Genomic DNA, 19,461 nt, shown 5'->3' with positions numbered 1-19,461 from the left:
CTCACCCCACAGCCCTCACCCCTGTACCCCCTCCCTCCGCACCCCCTCCCATCTCCAAACTCCCTCCCAGAGCCTACACCCTGCCCCCCAGTCCCCTGCCCCAGCCCAGGGCCTGCACCCCAGACCTCCTCCCTCACCCAAACTCCCTCCCAGAGCCTTGGGCAGGTGGGGGGTGGAGTTTGGGCAGGGGCAGGTTCTGGGCACCACCAAAATTTCTACAAACCTGCCACCCCTGCTGGCAAGAGCTGGTGCGCCATACCGGGGTGGACCGGCTTCCGGAGGCAGCAATTTAAAGGGCTGGAGCCCAGGGCCCTTTAAATTGCTGCCAGGCTCCTGCCACCGCTACCGCCCCGGGCCCTTTAAATCACCGCTGGAGCCTGACTGCCATTACCCCAGGGCTCCGGGGACAATTTAAAGGGCCTGGGACGGTAGAGGCAGTGGGAGCCCCGGGCCCTTTAAATAGCCCCCGGAGCCTGCTGGAGCCCTGGGGTAGCAGCGGCAGGGCTCTGGTGGCTATTGAAAGGGTTCGGGGCTCCCACTGCCTCTACCACCCCGGGCCCTTTCAATAGCCACCGCTACCCCAGGGCTCCAGCAGCAGGGCTCTGGAGACGATTTAAAGGGCCCTGGAGGGTAGCGGCAGCAGGAGCCCCAGGCCCTGCTGCTGGAGCCCCGGGGCTCCGTCGGCAATTTAAAGGGCCTGGGGCTCCGCTGCGGTAAGCAGCTAGAGCCCTGGGCCCTTTAAATCGCCCCTTTTAAATCGCCCCCGAACCCCAGGGCTCCCAGCCACCTCTGCAGCTGGGAGCTCAGGGGGTGATTTAAAGGGCTTGGGGCTCCCAGCTGCTGCTACCACAGCCCTAGCCCCTGATTTAAAGGGCCTGGGGATTTAAAGGCCCCGCCTCCTCCGGTGGAGGCCACGCCCCTCCTCAGGACTCCAGAGTACTGGCAAGTCCTTTAAGTTACTTTCAGCCCTGGCGGCGTGCAGCCTGTAACAGCATCTACTGTGGTGCAATGCGGCCAGCAGCCTGTCTACACTAGGGCCCCCAGCTGGCGTTGCAGCTGTGCAGGGGCTGGACACTAAAGTCAAGTGCAGACACAGCCTTCTCCCAGCTGGCTCCGAAGCTGCACTAGCCGGGGAGGGACCCAGAACAGACATTGACTCCAAGTGCCTGCCCTGCAGCACCACCTGCTGGGCATCACGGACACTGCAGATGCCACCATTCTTGGGGGTCCATTGTACAGACATGGCCTGTCCCTCCCTCAGAGACATCCCTCCCGTACTACTCCTGACCTTCCCCCAGGAAGCATCAGCCTACTCTGGGGAGAGACTGAGCTGGGAGCCACATAGGCCTCTGGGCCTGCCCCTCCCATTGCAGTCCGGCTCCGCGCCCTCCCTGGGAGCTGTGCAGTGCTGGGCGTTGTGCTGCTCTAATGAGGATCCAAAGGACCCCCTGCAGAGGGGACCATTGCACTGACCCTCCTGTGTAGTCCCGCAATGTGCCTCTGGGGAATAGGTCCCACAGTGCACTGGGGCTGCAATCGCTGGAGAGAGGACTGAGTGTGGCTGTCACAGTTTGTCCGAGCGGCTGCAATGGCGCCATTTGCCAGCCCAGGGGTGCGTCTCCACTAGACCAGACAACCCAGCAGTCAAAGCTCCTGCACCTGGCCCCCCCCCTGCGGGCACTCACACCACAGGCAGCTTCAGCCTGGTGCAGACGCAGCTGGGGAGAGACGGAGCTGGAAGGACCAGCTGATTAGGAAATTTCCCAGTTTGCAGCCGGGTGTTTTATATTTTTTCCCTTGTGCAGCTAATGAATCCCTGAATAGACAGGACAAGTGAGTCACCGCCCCAGCTCCCGGCATTTCCTGAAAAGCAGCCCTGGCTGGTTACGAGCTCAGCTAGGAAAACATTCTCCGCACCAGGGTTCTGGCTCCAGCTGCTTCGCTGATGGAAAATCATGTCTAGTTTAAAGGAAAGTCTCAAATTTCTGCAGCCTCTTCCTGTTCTTGCCCTTGAAAACTGCCTGTTGTGCAAGTCAGTGTCACCATCTCCTGGGTCTCAGATGCTGTGGAGTGATGGGATGTTACTGAGCAGATGGAGGGATATGATGAAACTTTGGACACTCAGCAAAACTGTCTAAAAGCCTTTTACTCGGCAGACAGGCCTCCCCATTCAGCCACTGGTTCCAAACCCCCCCCCCCCCCCCCCAACTGTCAGTGAGATGGCCCAGGACAGGAAAGCAGGAGGTTGTTTATTCCTGGAGTTACAATTCACCAAAGTCACAGGCTTGGCACTGGCACGTCTCTGGCCCGTGTGATGCTGGAGGTCAGACTACAGGGTCTAATGGTCCTGCCTGGCTAGGAAGCAATGACTCGATGACACCTGGGTGCCCAGAACTTGAGGCACTTTAAATCAGGGACCACTTTCAGAATTGGCCTTTAGTCTTCTGGTCTAAAGCCTCTCCCCACCCCCCACTTCAATCTTGTGCATGAAACATGGCTTCCCCCCCAGTTTGTCCCATTACCAGGGTTCTGTTTCAACTCACCCTGCGGCTACAGCGTGAACACAGTGTACATGACATGGTTCGGCTGCCACCCTTTGCCTGTCAGCCAGAGTCAAGCGCTGTGGGGAGCTGGTGCATCTCGAAGGGTCCCTTCCTGGCTGCTGCTCAGACAGTGGCTCGTTCCTGCAGAACTGGCAGCTGTGGATGACTTTATCCAGTACAACTTGGGCGAGGCAGAGCCAGGGAGAAATGTTGCACCTTTCCCTAGATCAATGAGTCAGAGCCAGAAGGACTGTTATGACCATCCACTCTGACCAGCTGCCATGGAGTTTCACCCAGGGGGGCCTGTACCAAGCCCATATCTTGTGGTTGAGCTAGAGCAGATCTTTTGAGAAATGTCTAGTCTTGATTTAAAGAGTCCGAATGACAGAGAATCCTCCCATCTCTGGGGATCTCAATGGAGAATTGCCCTGGTAGAAATGTTCCTGACTGAACTTTTCTGACTTATTCTGTATCTAACAAGAGGAGTCTCTTCCAGCATCCCAGAGCTCTGACAGCACCGAGAGCCCTGCCGGAGACACAGCACAGCCCCTGTGCACAGGGCCATGATTCCAATCCAGGGACGGAGCGCTGCAGCCCTGGCAGGTGGGGACTGTCAAAGATCCTTGCAGTGCTGTATATCATTTGGGCAGATACGGTGCTGTGATGTCTGGCGGGGGCTGGCTGGGACACTGCTCAAAGAGGGCAGAGGTCAAGTTGTCAGGGCTGGTGTGTAACTTCATAAGAACTAAGGGGCTGTATGTTGGGATTGAGGCATGTGAGGGGCAGAGAAACTAAAGGTGGATTGTATCATAGGAGTAGCCGTGTTAGTCTGGATGATGAAGTGGGTATTCACCCATGAAAGATCATGCTCCAATACGTCTGTTAGTCTATAAGGTGCCACAGGACCCCTTGTCGCTTTTTAAAGGTGGATTGTGGTGAATCAGTAGAAGATGTGGGCTGCAGGTTGAGCTTAAGAGTATCAGGAAGAGAAAGGGACTGTGGGTTGGGACTCCAGTCCATCGTCAGCAGGAAGGGGCTACAGGTGGGGACTGAGAGACTGTGGTTTGTAACCAATCATTTAAATCAGCTTCTGTACCAATGACTGGAGGGTAGCTAATGTGATGCTAATTTTTTAAAAGGGCTCCAGAGGTGATCCCAGAAATTACAGGCCAGTAAGCCTGACTTTTTATATGGGCCTGCTTGACCTGATTGGCTGCTCCCTTCAGCCCTTCTCTGATTGGTGTGGCCTCCCTAGGGCTGCTTTTAACCCCTTTTCTGCCAGTGAGGGGCAGCCACCCCATCACAGGGCCCCTCCCCCAGCGCTGCTCCATGTGCCTGGGCCCTCCCCCAGAACTGCCATGCGCCAGGGACACGGGCTAGGGACCTTCCCCCAACACTGCCCCATGGGCCAGGGCCCCTCCCCCAGAGCTGCCCCACATATCAGGGACACAGGCTGGGGCCTCTCTGCCAGCGCTGCCCCATGCGCCAGGGCCAATGGCCCTGCCCATGTCATGGGTGGAAAGTCCTTGTGGAGCCTGGCTGTGGAGAGCAGTCTGCCCCTCACTAGCGTTTGCCTCTGAATCCCAGCTGGGGCCCCCAATGCCGCTGGTGCCCATGCCACTGTCCCCGCATTCGTGCGCCTGGTGATTGGCTTCTGCAGGGCAGCGCACAGCCAGCTCCTTTGCCTTTCTAAACCTTGCCAGGGCATCCATGTATTGTCCTGCCCTGCTGAGCTCCAATCCATCCTCCTGCAAATCCCTGGGATCCTCTTAGGTGGCTCCCCCGCTCCCCCTTGCACTCCCGCAGCTCCCTCTGTCAGAGCTTTCAGCCTTTCCTCAGAACCAGGGCCCCCAGCGCTTTGCCCAGCTGAACAGCTTTTCTAGCTCCTGGCACTGCCGGGACCAGGAAGGTGCCAGCATCCCCCTGGGGCCCTGGGCCATCTTGTTCACTCGCCACCCCGGAGGGGCCACCTAGGCCCCTCTTGCCCAACTCTGCAGCAGGTGCATGGAGCATGCCACCCTCCTGCTACTGGTGGCCAGAACCTGCGCCCCTTTCAGTGTCAGCACCTTGCAGCCATGCAGAGGGCACTTTACGAGCCTGAAATCCAACATGTCTCTGTACATTGACTCCTGTTAAACACACACACCTGTGTACCCCCCCTCACCATACACACACATCACGTGTCCATCTTACTGGAGATGGCCTGGATCAGCGGTGCTAGGCACGAGACTGCCAGTGCTGGGGCCAACAGCAAGGCTTACCCAGCCCCCGCCCTTGCTCATTACATCTTACCCAGTGCACCTTTCCCATCTCCCCTCCACCCCGGCAGGCCTGCCGTAGCTCAGGAGGGTCTTTTCCTTTGGCCAGCCTCTGCCTCGCGATCACTCTCCTTTGCATTTGGGTGGTTCTCGTGTGCCCATGTGCTCATTGTCTGCTGCTCCCTGGCCATCAGGGAATTCCCGTTCTCAGGGGCGGAGTGAGACGTGGCTGGGCTCTTCTCCATTCGTCCTGCTTTGGAAGTAAGATCTAAAAAGCAAAACCAGAGACGTCCTCCCCCTGCCTGACCTCAACACCCAATGAAGCTGTTTGCTCCACTGTTTTGCCGATCCAGGGTGAGAACGGCCCATGCCTGCACCTCTACCAGCAGAGTTACTGCTAACCCTGGGTAAAGCAGGTTGGGGAGGGGAGCTTCCCCCATGCAGACCCCAGCTTTGACCCTCTGCCAGTGCTCACACAGTGCCCCTAGCCCAGCTGCGCATGCCCCCATCCCTGTGTGCCACCCATTCACTGGCTTCCCTGTATTGTGGGTTCCCAGGGTGGTGGGGCTAGGCATGTACCATCACATCCCCCCATCAGCACATGGCCACACACCCAGATGGCTTCTGCCCCGGGGTCAAAGGTCCCTACCTGGAGGCCCCAGTATTCCGGGATTCTAGTTATAATCCCTGGGGAGGATAGCAACTGGACCCCCCTGTTACCAGTTCCCATGCCCTGGGGAACGCACCACTCCCATCAGCAAGACTCGCTGTCCTGTCAGCCTGAGCCAGATCCGCAGGAAGGGATCTGCTCCATGCGGATACCTGTGACGCCCGAGCAGAGACAGCAGGCGCTGGCTGCTGAGCCGCTGCTCCAGGCACCAAGGGAGGAAGCGGGGCTGGGCTGGCACCTGACTCCAGCAGATAACAAAGCCAGAGGAAACCCTGTCTCCTTCCTGCCTGAGTCAGGACAGCGGGGCGTGTGGCGGGGGGAGGGGGAGGAAGAGCTGAGCAAGGAGAGCAGCCGGGACAGTCACCAGGTATCAATGGGCCTGACTATCCCAGCATTGCACTGGGGATTGAGACCCACCAGTCTGAGCCCACCCAGAGCCCTCCCTCTGCTCCCCCCAGCTCATCCCTCTCCCAGGAAAAGCCTGGGGGAAGACATCCCTACGAGCCTGGGACCCACAGGCCCAGTCACTGCGCTAGGTGCTGTATGAACGCATGGCAAGACAGGGGCTAGATTCACAACGGGACTTAGACGCTGTTAGAAGTCACCTCCCTCCTACTGCCGCCCAGTGTGATTCCCAGCCCCAGGTGGGCACCCAGGCTCCCTGTACGATGCCTGGGGAGAGCCAGCACCTAGGAAAGGGATTCTCGGTAGCCAGCACGCTGCGCTGGGAGCTGCCTGGGCAATGCCGAGGACAGGGGGAGGCTTAGGGCCCAGATCCCCCAAGGGACCTAGACACCTCACTCCCACTGACCACAACCTGAGGAGCTGACACACGGGCCTGAGAGAAGCACCTCCATCTGCTCAGGAGTCTCCGCCACAAACCCTCTCCAAGTCAGCCCCATCTCACACAGAGAGTGAGCGAGAGCCCCAGGCCCGTTGCCCAGGGGCCAGTGGGGGGACCCGGGCTCCAATCCCTGCTCCAAATCAAGCAGAGTTGATTGAACCAGCCTGGTGGTTGTTCTGGGCTGGCTCTCGTTCGGTCTCTCCTGTTGTAGGTGTCCCTCTTGGCATGAATAACGAAACAGTTGTTGGGCTCTGGCTGTCGCCCAGTGGCTAGGGGCACTCACCTGGGAGCTGGAGTCAAGTCTCTGCATTTGAATCCAGCCCAGTTCCTGGCCTTAGAGCCCAAGGGCCCAATCCTACAAGGCTCGTGCACATTGCTTTACTCACGTGAGGAGTCCCTAAGTCTCTGCAGGGTCAGGCCCTGATTTATGACGGGGGGGGGGGGGGAAGCGAGGCAAGCGGGTTAGGGTGTCCCCCTGCTTGGGACGAACACAGCTTGATGGAGCTGAATCACTTACAAATTTTATTCCCCCTATTTCTATTTTGTTTTTCATTCCTCTGCCCACCAGGTTTTGGAGATTCGGAGCAGGAAGCACATTCCAGAGGGTATGTCCTGCCTCTAGGGTGACCAGATGTCCTGATTTTATAGGGACAGTCACGATATTTGGGGCTTTTTCTTATATAGGCTCCTATTACCCCACACCCCGCAGGGCCAGCTCTAGGCACCAGCAAAACAATCATGTGCTTGAGGCGGCACATTTTCAGGGGCAGCATTCCGGCCATCTTTTTGTTTGTTTGTTTCTTCCTGTGGCAAAAGCCTAGAGCCGGCCCTGGCAGCAGCAGTGCATCGGGGTGGGGGGGGGAGAGCCCAGGGCTGGGGCGGCAGGGGGTGCGGGTGGGGGGGGGGGGAAGAGAGAGACCAGGGCTGGGGCAGCAGGGGGTGCGGGTGGGGGAGGGCACTGGTGGGGGGGTGAGAGCCCAGGGCTGGGGTGGGGGGCAGCCAAAAATTTTTTTGCTTGGAGCAGCAAAAAACCTAGAGCCGGCCCTGACACCCCGTCCCGATTTTTCACACTTGCTATCTGGTCACTCTACCTGCCTCCAGCCCCTTCTCAGTTAAACCAGGGCCTGCTAGTGCCAGTGTGCTCATGCCCCCAGGGCTCTGCTGTTCCAGCTGGGAGAGGCACGACCCAGCCCAAGGCAACGCTTTGGGCTGCTTTTCATTCCTTGGGAATTGAATGTGGTGGGCCAAATTCAGCTGGGGAATGAGGTGGAGGGGGGCACCATTTGCACCAGGACTGAATTTGGCTCAGTGGTTTACTCCCAGGCTGAGCCCATATACCTGCTCTGGGGGTGCCTGATCTATCACAGCCTCGCCAACCTCCCAGGGCTCAGAAATCCTGAGTCAGGGCACCCAAAATCACGAGATTTTAAAAATTAATCATTTTGGGGTCTTTGTCTTCAGGTTTTTGAGCCTTTGGGGTTCTGTGAAAGCTGGAGCATCTTGGGTAATCGTGTGGCTCCAGAAGCTGGGGCTTTAGCAAAATCACCAAAGATCAGGAGCCTCGCTATAAAACCAAGACAAGAGGCTGCACGGCTATTGGAAGGTGGTTTTCCGAGCACTACGGCCAGTTCAGACCTTCTGGTTCCACAGGCAAAGAGCCATTCTGCAACCGGGTAACTTTGATTGTTTAACTTTGCAACCTTAGCATCCTTCTAATGTAGTTTTTACTTGTCTGTAATATACAGTGAGTTGTGTTGCCATTATAATGAATAACAATTATTATCTCTTACTTAGCTAAAAATCTGTCCATTTTGTAGTACTGTTAATACTGTCATTCTCAAAAGAAATGGAATTACTTAGTAATTTTAAAATAATTCAATTACTAAGCAAAAATATACTTAAGTAATTTAGTTATTTACTATTTAATTACTCTGAGCTACTACAAATGTCTCACAGAATTAACTTTTGTTTTGTTTTGTTTCACCATTCCTAAGAAATGTAACTACCCATTATTCCTAAGTCCCTTTTGGAAGCAAACTCCCAGCCCTTTGCACAGACAGCAAGATCAAACTGCCTCATACAAGGCTCTACATTATGAACTGGTACTCTGATAAATAAGCATGCATTGATGCTTTTAAATAAATGCTTTTTTATACTTTCTAGGCATGTCATAGGACAGTCTAAGTCACAGGTCCCCATTGAAAATGGCCTTGTTTGACAAAGTGCAGAGATACTGCCGGATGGGTTGGTGTGTGTTACCTAATCATTCACTGCTATTGCCTCAGGCTCAGCTGGAGTATTGTGTCCAGTTCTGGGCACCGCATTTCAAGAAAGATGTGGAGAAATTGGAAAGGGTCCAGAGAAGAGCAACAAGAATGATTAAAGGTCTTGAGAACATGACCTATGAAGGAAGGCTGAAAGAATTGGGTTTGTTTAGTTTGGAAAAGAGAAGACTTTTACAAGTGCATAAATATATAAATAGGGATGTTATACAAAAATAAATACCCAGTCTCTCTCTCTCTCTCTCTTTAGAATAATAGTGGCATGATGGCAGTTTTCAGGTATCTAAAAGAGTGTCATAAGGAGGAGGGAGAAAACTTGTTCACCTTAGCCTCTAAGGATAGAACAAGAAGCAATGGGCTTAAACTGCAGCAAGGGAGGTCTAGGTTGGACATTAGGAAAAAGTTCCTAACTGTCAGGGTGGTTAAACACTGGAATAAATTGCCTAGGGAGGTTGTGGAATCTCCATCTCTGGAGATATTTAAGAGTAGGTTAGATAAATGTCTATCAGGGATGGTCTAGACAGTATTTGGTCCTGCCATGCGGGCAGGGGACTGGACTCGATGACCTCTCGAGGTCCCTTCCAGTCCTAGAATCTATGAATCTATGAATCTATGAAATGGGTCTCTAGAAAATCGTTTCTAAAGATAATGAAAGAATGGACAGGTTGATACCGAATGACTGATTTAGCTTGGGAGCTCTTGAGAACAAATTAAGTTTACTCAAAAAATGAAAAGTGGCAGAATTGTGTCTAACTCCTTACTCAGCCCTCAAAAGTTAGGAAATGCCAGAATTAAGGTGCCTGTGTTTTCATTTGGCCCTGGTGTGGGTATGCCTTATGATACAGCCTTTAATTACATGATCACTTACTATTTTTCCACAGGATCCTGCCTCATTCATTTCCTTAGACATGTTCTCTTGCTTCATTCCCACATGTGGGGGTGTTGAAGGTTATGTCTCGAGATGGCCCCCTTGTGCTGAGGGTATGTGCCTCGTTTCCCTCAAGTGTCATTCTCTGGGCAGCAGCAGCCCTAGGGTCCCGTCCTGGGATATGGGGTACAGCCCTCCAGCTGCACCTCTAAGTGAGTCCACCCCCTGCCAGGGATATGGAGCAGTCCTAAGAAGAGGAAAATACTTCCACAGCCCTCAGGAGGTCAGGCCCCTTCCTCGTGACAGGGTAGGGGAAACTGCAGGCCATCTCAGCACCCACTCTTCTGCATTACTAAAGGCTGGGCTGGGGTTTAATTCTGGGGTCCAGCTTCTTCCTCAGGGGCTCGGGCAGGTGCCATCCTCAAGCCACCCTTCCATTAGTATCACAGGGCCCTCGTCAGGGGCCCTAGCTCGGCTTGCTTCCCAGCACCACCACAAACTGCACTGAGTGTCACCCACAAGAACCAGCCCCCAGGCCTGACACGCCTCACAGGTGCGATGGACGGGGGCTGAAGCTGACCACAGGAGTTCTTTAACCCCTTCTTGGCTGCTGGTGTGGGACGGGTCATCTGCCTCTCCACAGGATGATTTAGAAATTCAGCCTCCGCATGTCATAAAGGACATTAGATATCGTTCTGTCTCTTGCCCTGTCGTAACTATAAAGGGAAGGGTAACAGCTCTCCTGTGTACAGTACTATAAAATCCCTCCTGGCCAGAGACTCCAAAATCCTTTTACCTGTAAAGGGTTAAGAAGCTCAGGTAACCTGGCTGACACCTGACCCAAAGGACCAATAAGGGGACAAGATACTTTCAAATCTTGGGGAGGGGAAGGCTTTTGTTTGTGCTCTTTGTTTTGGTTGTTGTTCGCTCTTGGGACTGAGAGGGACCAGACATCAATACAGGTTCTCCACATCTTTCTGAACAAGTCTCTCATATTTCAAACTTGTAAGTAAACAGCTAGGTAAGGTGTGTTAGTTTATCTTTGTTTTCTCAACTTGTAAATGTACCTTTTACTAGAGTGTTTATCTCTGTTTGCTGTACTTTGAACCTAAGGCTAGAGGGGGGGTCCTCTGAGCTCTTTGATTACCCTGTAAAGTTATTGTCCATCCTGATTTTACAGAGATGATTTTTACCTTTTTCTTTAATTAAAAGCCTTCTTTTTAAGAACCTGATTGATTTTTCCTTGTTTTTAGATCCAAGGGGGTTGGATCTTGATCCACCAGGAGTTGGTGGGAGGAAGGAGGGGGGATGGTTAATTTCTCCTTGTTTTAAGATCCAAGGGGTTTGGATCTGTATTCAGCAGGGAATTGGTGAAAAGTTTCTCAAGGCTTCCCAGGGAAGGGAATTAGCTTTGGGAATGGTGGCAGTGGACCAGATCTAAGCTGGTAGTTAAGCTTAGAAGTTTTCATGCAGGCCCCCACATTTGTACCCTAAAGTTCAGAGTGGGGAAGCAGCCTTGACATGCCCTTTCCAAAGATTCAGTCTCTGCACGCTCATCTCAGCAGCCTCTGTGGGAGATGTGATTTTCCTTCTGCCAGACTAGGTACAAATGGAGAGAGGTGCCCTTCTGTTACAGAGGTGTCTGATTTTGTTGTTACCACAAAACCCTAGATTTTTAATATAAACATTATGAGCCTGATTCTTCCTTCCCACAGTTTTTACACCACTGTAATCTCAAGGACTTCCACAAAGTTATTAATAATTGACACCAGTGTCACTGCAAGAGGAATCAGGTCCAGCCAGTCTACCCCTGCAAGAGCATGTGAAGCATGGCTAGATCCTTCGATCCGGAACGGGGCTATCATGATGTACCTGGCAAATTGGACAGCTGGTGCAGGGGAAAATGTGGATTTTTATCCCTAACTATTTCCAGTAAATAAAAAATAAATTAAAAATAATGGAGATATCCTATCTCCTAGAACTGGAAGGGACCTTGAAAGGTCATCGAGTCAAGCCCCCTGCCTTCACTAGCAGGACCAAGTACTGATTTTGCCCCAGTACTAACAGGATTCTCAGTCCCTGGCCATAGGACACCTGCTCAGACTAGGCAGGAGAGGCAGACCCAGTGACCACTAGTGCGATCGCTAGACACACTATGTCCTCCTGGCTACCCGTGAGAGAAAGGACAGAGAGATGATCTCAGCTCTGCACGTGACTCCATGCTGTCAGCACGGTGAGGTCAGCGCTGAGATCAGCACTGGGCCAGAGTGGGCAGTGCCACCTCGCACCTTTCAGGAGGACTGCCCAGTGCTCCCATTAGGAACTGAGCCCCTCCGTGCAGTCTCTTGGTCATGGGGGCCAAGAAGGCAGAGGGAAGGAATGAGAGAAAACAGCTATACGTAATAGAAAGGGATTCAAGAGACAACATGGGAAGGAGAGGAACCCAGAAGCATCCCTGAGGTCAGAGACCTGAAGTCCTGTTGCCTGGGCTAGGACTAGGGTTGCCAACTTTCTAATCCCACAAAATTGAACACACCTGCCCCGCCCCATCCCTGAGGGCCTGCCTCTTCTCTGAGGCCTCGCCTCCTGCTTGCTCCATCCCCCCTCCCTCCGTTGCTCACTCTCCCCCACCCTTACTCACTTTCACTGGGCTGGGGCAGGGGGTTGGGGTGCGGGAGGGGGGTGAGGGCTCTGGCTGGGGGTGTGGGCTCTGGGGTGAGGCTGGGGATGAGGGGTTTGGGGTGCAGGGGGGTATGGGCTCTGGGCTGGGGGTGCAGGCTCTGGGCTGGGGCCAGAAATGAGGGTTTCGGGGTGTGGGTTCAAGGTTGGGGCAGGGGGTTGGAATGTGGGACAGGGTGCGAGGTCCCGGCAGCGTTTACCGTGGCTCCCAGGAAGCAGCCGCCAGGTCCCTCCAGCTCCTAGGCGGAGGGGCCAGTAAGGCTCCGCATGCTGCCCTCACGCCTGCAAGCACCACCCCCGCAGCTCCCATTGGTAGCAGTTCCCGGCCAATGGGCGCTGCGGAGCTGTCACTCGGGGTGCGGGCAACGCGCAGAGCCTCCCTGGCTGTCCATGTGCCTAGAGGCCACAGGGACCTGGTGGCCACTTCCCAGAGCCGCACAGAGCCAGGGAGCCTGCCTTAGCCCTGGGCCCCTGCAGCGCCGCTGACTGGACTTTTAACGGCCTGGTCGACCAGGTGTTCCGGGCGAAAACCAGACGCCTGGCAACCCTAGCTGGGACACTGACCTGGCATTCTCTGAGAAGGACAACATTGTGTGTATGTGGGAGAACAGGAGAACCAGACAGGAACCTGAAATCCGGCAGCCCATGGAGTCATAATCCCACTGCCGCGTGCCTGTTCAAGGCAGGCAGGGTCCAGTGGAAGTATAGCATTTGACCATGTAATTACAGACTGTATCATAATGCATACACACAAGGGGGCCGAATTAAGGTTGAACAGGTATCCTTAATCTGGCACTTCATTATTTTTGAGTTCCTGACTTTGCAACCTTAACATTCCTTATAGTTTTTTTAAATGTGATTTCCTAATTCTTTTAAAAAACGTAGAATTTGACAAATACAAAAATTCCATCCTGTGGAACCACACTGACCCCTCCCCGGGTGTCACCAACAGGCTGGGATCTGTAGATCCACAGCACAGTTGTTTTGAGCTCATGGAGTAACTGGTTTCAGCAGAAGGCTTTTATCATAGAATCATAGAACTGGAAGCCATCTAGTCCAGTCCCCTGCACTCAAAGCAGGACTAAGTATTATCTAGACCATCCCTGACAGGTGTTTGTCAAACCTGATCTTAAAAATCCCCAATGATGGAGATTCCACAACCTCCCTAGGCAATTTATCCCAGTGCTTAACCACTCTGACAGTTAGGAAGTTTTTCCTAATGTCCAACCTAAACTGCCCTTGCTGCAATTTAAGCCCACTGCTTCTTGTCCTATCCTCAGAGGTTAAGAACAACAATTTTTCTCTGTCGTCCTTGTAACAACCTTTTATGTAATTGAAAACGTTATCATGTCCCCCCTCAGTCTTCTCTTCTCCAGACTAAACAAACCCAATTTTTTCAATTTTCCCTCATAGGTCATGATTGCTAAGCCTTTAATCATTTTTGTTGCTCTTCTCTGGACTTTTTCCAATTAGTCCACATCTTTCCTGAAATGTGGCGCCCAGAACTGTACTGTACAATACTGTACAATACTCCAGCTGAGGCCTAATCAGCGCAGAGTAAAGCGGAAGAATTTCTTCTCATGTCTTACTTACAATACTCCTGCTAATACATCCCAGAATGATGTTTGCTTTTTTTGCAACAGCGTTACACTGTTGACTCATATTTAGCTTGTGATCCATTATGACCCCCAGATCCCTTTCCGCAGTACTGGTATTGTCTGCAAACTTTATAAGTGTACTCTCTATGCCATTATCTAAATCATTGATGAAGATATTGAACAGAACCGGACCCAGAACCGATCCCTGCGGGACGCAACTCGTTATGCCCTTCCAGCATGACTATGAACCACTGATTACTCTCTGGGAACGATTTTCCAACCAGTTATGCACCCACCTTATAGTAGCTCCATCTAGGTTGTATTTCCCTAGTTTGTTTATGAGACGGTCAAGTGAGACAGTATCAAAAGCCTTACTAAAGTCAAGATATACCACATCTACCGCTTCCTCCCTTTCCACAATGCTTGTTACCCTGTCTAAGAAAGCTATCAGGTTGGTTTGACACAATTTGTTCTTGACAAATCCATGCTGATTCTTATTTATCATCTTATTATCTTCTAGGTGTTTGCAAATTGATTGCTTAATTATTTGCTCCATTATTTTTCTGGGTACAGAAGTTAAGCTGACTGGTTTGTAATTCCCTGGGTTGTCCTTATTTCCATTTTTATAAATGGGCACTATATTTGCCCTTTTCCAGTCTTCTGGAATATCTCCTGTCTTCCATGACTTTTCAAAGATAATTGCTAATGGCTCAGATATCTCCTCAGTCAGTTCCTGGGGTATTCTAGGATGCATTTTTTATATATGGAGATATACACCTATCTCATAGGTATGGAAGGGACCTGAAAGGTTATCGAGTCCAGCCCCCTGCCTTCACTAGCAGGACCAAGTACTGATTTTGCCCCAGATCCCTAAGTGGCCCCCTCAAGGATTGAACTCACAACCCTGGGTTTAGCATGCCAATGCTCAAACCACTGAGCTATCTCTTCCCCCCTGCTATTGAATCAGGCCCTGGTGATTTGAAGACATCTAACTTGTCTAAGTAATTTTTGACTTGTTCTTTCCCTATTTTAGACTCTGATCCTACCTCACTGGCATTCACTATGTTAGACGTGCAATCGCCACCAACCTTCTTGGTGAAAACTGAAACAAAGAAGTCATTAAGCACCTCTGCCATTTCCACATTTTCTGTTATTATTTTCCCGCCTCTTATTGAGTAACGGGCCTACTCTGTCCTTGGTCTTCCTCTTGCTTCTAATGTATTTGTAGAATGTTTGCTTGTTGCCTTGTTTCTTATTTCCTTTCATTTTGTGCCTTGGCTTTTCTAATTTTGTCCCTACATATTTGTATTCCGAGTTTCCATTTTTTGTAGGACTGTTTTTTGAGTTTTAGATCGTTGAAGATCTCCTGGTTAAGCCAGGGTGGTCTCTTGCAATACTTCCTATCTTTCCTACGCAGTGGGATAGTTTGCTCTTGTGCCCTAATGTCTCTTTGAAAAACTGCCAACTGTCTTCAATTGTTTTTCCCCTTAGACTTGCTTCCCATAGGATTTTACCTACCAACTCCCTGAGTTTGCTAAAGTCGCCTCCTTGAAATCCATTGTCTTTATTGTGCTGTTCTCCCTCCTACCATTCCTGAGAATCATGAACTCTATCATTTCATGATCACTTTCACCCAAGCTGCCTTCCACTTTCAAATTCTCAACCAGTTCCTCCCTATTTGTCAAAATCAAATCTAGAACAGCCTCCCCCTAGTAGCTTTCTCCACCTTCTGAAATAAAAAATTGTCTCCAATACATTCCAAGAACTTGTTGGATAATCTGTGCCCTGCTGCTGTGTTATTTTCTCAACTGATGTCTGGGTAGTTGAAGTCCCCCATCACCACCAGTTCCTGGGCTTTGGATGATTTTGTTAGTTGTTTAAAAAAAGCCTCATCCACCTCTTCTTCCTGGTTAGGTGGTCTGTAGTGGACCCCACCATGACATCACCCTTGTTTTACTCCTTTTATCATTACCCAGAGACTTTGAACAAGTCTGTCTCCTATTTCTATCTCAACCTCAGTCCAAGTGTATACATTTTTAATATATAAGGCAACACCTCCTCCCTTTTTTCCTGCCTGTCTTTCCTGAGCAAGCTGTATCCTTCTATACCAATATTCCAGTCATGCATATTATCCCACCAGGTCTCTGTGATGCCAACTTGAATTGTATTTCATAATAATACAATCATAATTGTATTTATTTACTAGCATTTCTAGTTCTTCCTGCTTATTCTTCATACTTCGCGCATTAGTATACAGACATCTAAGATACTGATTTGATTTCCCCCCCAAAGTTTTATCTTGTTTCTCCCTTATTTCTGCTATAACAGCCCATGTTCCCCCCAGATTCTAACCCTTCTCCCAGGTCTCCATGTTTTTGACTTTCCTGTGGGCTTTGGTCACCTGTTCCTGTTGAACCTAGTTTAAAGCCCTCTGTCAAGGCTGTATCCCCACTTTGAACTTTAGGGTACAAGTGTGGGGGCCTGCATGAGGACTTCTAAGCTTAACTACGAGCTTAGTTCTGGTCCGCTGCCACCATTCCCTTCCCTGGGAAGCTTTGAGAAACCTTTCACCAATTCCCTGGTGAATACAGATCCAAACCCCCTTGGATCTTAAAACAAGGAGAAATTGACCCTTCCCCCCTCCTTCCTTTCACCAACTCCTGGTGAATACAGATCCAATTCCCTTGGATCTAAAAACAAGGAAAAATCAATCAGGTTCTTAAAAGAAGGCTTTTAATTAAAGAAAAAGGTAAAAATCATCTCTGTAAAATCAGTATGGAAAATAACTTTACAGGGTAATCAAACTTAAAGAGCTCAGAGGACCCCCCTCTAACCTCAGGTTCAAAGTATAGCAAACAGAGATAAACACTCTAGTAAAAGGTACATTTACAAGTTGAGAAAACAAAGTAAAACTAAGACGCCTTGCCTGGCTTTTTACTTACAAGTTTGAAATATGAGAGACTTGTTTAGAAAGATGGGGAGAACCTGGATTGATGTCTGGTCCCTCTCAGTCCCAAGAGCGAACAACCCTTTAAACAAAGAGCACAAACAAAAGCCTTTCCCCCCCCAAGATTTGAAAGTATCTTGTCCCCTTATTGGTCCTTTGGCTCAGGTGTCAGCCAGGTTACCCGAGCTTCTTAACCCTTTACAGGTAAAAGGATTTTGGAGTCTCTGGCCAGGAGGGATTTTATAGTACTGTACACAGGAGAGCTGTTACCCTTCCCTTTATAGTTATGACACCCTCCTCACAAGGTTAGCCAGTCTGTAGCCAAATATGCTCTTCCCCTTCCTCAATAGGTGGACCCCATCTCTGTTTAGCAGTCCTTCTTCCTGGAATGGCATCCTGTAGTCAAGGAAGCCGAAGCCCTCCTGGCAACACCATCCTCCCAGCGAGGCATTCACCTCCAGGATGCATCTGTCTCTGCCAAGGTCCCTATCCTTGACTGGAAGGACTGAAGAGAACACCACCTGTGCTCCCAACTCCCTCACCCTCCTCCCAGAGCCCTGCAGTCACTTCTGATCTGCTGAGGATCATACCTCACAGTATCATTAGTGCCCACATGGATGAGTAGCAGGGGGTACTAATCAGAGGGCCGGATGATCCTTGACAATCCCTCCACAATGTCTCAGATATGGCCCCTGGCAGGCAGTGTACCTCCTGGGATGCCATGTCAGGGCGACAGATAGGTGCCTCTGTCCCCCTCAAAAGAGAGTCACCAACCACCACCATCCTATGTTTCCTCCTGGGAGTGATGTCTGTGATCCTCCCAGCCTTGGGGATACTTGGCTTCTCCTCCTCTTCCTTTGGGGGTGATTCCTCATTGCTTGTTGCCAGGGCAGCATAATGGTTCTTCATCACCACGGTGAGTGGGTTGGGAGTAGCGGTGGAGCACTGCCTGCTGCCAGAAGTAACCAGCAGCCAGTGTCCTCCCTGTACCAGAGCCTTATCCTCCTCCCCGGGAGCGTGACAGCAGTCCTCTCTAGCTGGGTAGCCTCCTAAGCTTTGGAAGTCTCCATATGAAAACTGTCAATGAATTCCTCATGTGCACGGATGCTCCTCAGCCTACGTACCTCTTCCTGTAGCTCTCCCACCTGCTTCCTGAGAGATTCCACCAGCAGGCACCTCTCACACTGGATGGTCTGCCCCAGCCTGGCTTTCTGTGAGTAGGAAATGCAGGCCACAGTCTGCAAATCCACACCAGGATCTGGGTAGAGGCGTCCATGGTTAGGTTCTCTTTCTGGATACAGGCGCAGGTGGAGGAGACAGGAGTAGTGTTAGCATTGGCAATGCGGCCCTTCCTAACCATCATGACTATATTATGACTCCCTCTCTCAAACTCCCCTGTTCTCTAGCTCCCCATGGTCATTTAGCCTCTGGCTTTTAAGGCCTTTCCTCCTAGGTCAGCCCTTTATCTTCTCTTATAATGCTCAGTTTCAGGCATTTATACAATCAGACTTATGTGTTGACATTTCCGAGGCTTGTTTGAAGCGTAAATTGTTTTTTTTTTAAGTAGAACTTAAGTCTTAGTGAAATTGTGTTAAGCTGATTCTGAAAAAACAAACTGACTTTTGCACATGAAAACTTTATCAGAGTCCTTTGTTCCTGTGCACTCAAGTAACTAAACCCCAGGTGATTTACATGTAAGCAGAATCTGAATGAGCTCTTCCCTGACATCTAGTGGTGAGTTGTGGAAAAAGACTTCAGAAGCTGATCTTGTTTTCATGGGCACACCCACCTGCCTAGGTGCTCAGCATGATGGGATTGCTTGCCCAAATTATCATTTATGGCTGATGTTGGATTCCCCCCCCCCCATCTCATTATTGGGGCAGGAGTGATAAAGGGTTGTTGTCCTTGTGCAAACTGAGGGCAGAACTGTACCCGGCATACCCTGATGGAGGGACTCACCCTCAACTCAATGGCACTCACTAGGCAGGGGACATGGTTTCCAAAACCCAAGTGAAGGTATACACCATTTGAGTCAGTCTCTCTTCATAGACTAATAAAAGAATTACTTTAGACTCAGTTGAGTCTTGTTTCATGCTATGAAGCTGAAATCACGGATACTGAGGTTTAAGTATGAGGCCTACTTTGGGACAGTGTGTACCAACAGCGAGGCTCCCCCACTAATAGCTGAAACAGGAGTTCTCAAACTGGGGGTTAGGATCCCTCAGGGGGTTGTGAGGTTATTATATGGGGGGGTCATAGCTGTCAACCTTCACCCCAAACCCCACTTTGCCTCCAGCATTTATAATGGTGTTAAATATATTTAAAAGTGTTTTTAATGTATGGGGGGGCACACTTAGAGGCTTACTGTGTGAAAGGGGTCACCAGGTCAAAAATGTGAGTGCCACTGAGCTGTGTTCTGCAGGGAGCCCTGAAGACGTCTTGGCAAGCTGCCAGCTGGGGGGCTGGTGGAGAGGGTCAGAGCAGAGCCCTGCAGACAGGTGTGCGGGGGAGGAGGGGGGGAGAGATAGCTGTTTGTTTTGCCCCTTGCACAGCGCCGCCCTCCAAACACAGTCTGACCCCCCCTGCAGTTCCCGCAGGCACGGGACCGACCCCCGGACATGGCCCCCCCGAAGTACGGCGCGACCCCCAGCACCGCACGACCGCCGTCCCTAGCCCTGTGTAACCCACCCACCGACCCCAAGCATGGCCCGACCCCCCTGCGCCGTCCGACCTCCAGGCAAGGCCCCTCCCAACACGGCCCCCAGGCCCGGC

This window comes from Emys orbicularis, chromosome 24, assembly GCF_028017835.1.
Source record: "Emys orbicularis isolate rEmyOrb1 chromosome 24, rEmyOrb1.hap1, whole genome shotgun sequence".
Lineage (NCBI taxonomy): Eukaryota > Metazoa > Chordata > Testudines > Emydidae > Emys > Emys orbicularis.
This window is presented reverse-complemented; position numbering follows the sequence as displayed.